The 941-nt window shown below is 44.2% G+C and overlaps 1 pseudogene; it reads left to right on the top strand.

The window, feature by feature from the left end:
- Window positions 1-566: 566 nt before the first annotated feature.
- Window positions 567-684, top strand: LOC134971430 (5S ribosomal RNA; annotated as a pseudogene).
- The last annotated feature ends 257 nt before the right edge of the window (window positions 685-941 follow it).

Raw genomic sequence — 941 nt, 5'->3', positions numbered from 1 at the left:
AGATCTTTCAATGGCATATAGAGAGCAAAAATCCCATATTGCACATATCAAACAGGCAGCTATAAGCGGCCCTGGATATTGGTACAATTGCCTCTCAGGCATCAGCTTCAGCAGTAGCAGCTCGCAGAGTGGGTTGGCTATGTACATGGTAAGCTGACTCAGAATCCAAGAAGGTTCTGGAGTTAATTCTTGTTTACTGGAGATATTCTTTTTGGTAAAGAATTAAACAGTATTTTGGAGTCAGAAGCAGACTCCAAGATAGTGAAGTTTTCCTTTCAAACATAAATTCAAGCCTAGTTTACAGCTTTTCGGTCCTTTCGGAATCAAGGAAAAGCAAAAGGAAAGGGTAATGGCAAACAGTCCCAATCCAACAAATCTGGTAAGACTAAAAGGTATTGGGCTACCAGAGGACCGGTTTTCAAATCTGAAGCTAAGCCATCAGCCTGATAGTACGGGCCTCCACCTGGGGAAACCCAGGTTGGGAGGCTGACTTCTTCAGTTTGCACAGATCTGGCAGCAGTCTACTACAGATGCCTGGGTGCAAGAAGCAGTATCTCATAGTTATGGTCTACAGCCACACCACACCGGACATGCCCAATCTTATCTGATTTTGGAAGCTAACAGTGTTGGTCCTGGTTAGTACTTGGATGGTAAACCACCTGGGAATACCAGGTGCTGTAGGTGTTTTCAAGAAACACCCTCATTAAAAGTTTGTACCAGCCCGTCTCTTAAGTGGAAACCAAAACCAGGGTTTTGCAAGAGGCAGTTCAGGAGTTGCTTCAGTCAGGAGTGATAATTCCAGTTCCTCCTGCACAACGAGGACAAGGTTTTTATTCCAACTTGTTTTTAGTTCAGAAGCCAAATGGGTCATTCCAGCCCATACTCAATCTCAAAGCGCTGAACAAGTACATTTGGGTGCCTCAGGTTTCATATGGAGACTT

The sequence above is a fragment of the Pseudophryne corroboree genome, chromosome 11 (genome assembly GCF_028390025.1).
Source record: "Pseudophryne corroboree isolate aPseCor3 chromosome 11, aPseCor3.hap2, whole genome shotgun sequence".
Lineage (NCBI taxonomy): Eukaryota > Metazoa > Chordata > Amphibia > Anura > Myobatrachidae > Pseudophryne > Pseudophryne corroboree.
This window is presented reverse-complemented; position numbering and strand designations above follow the sequence as displayed.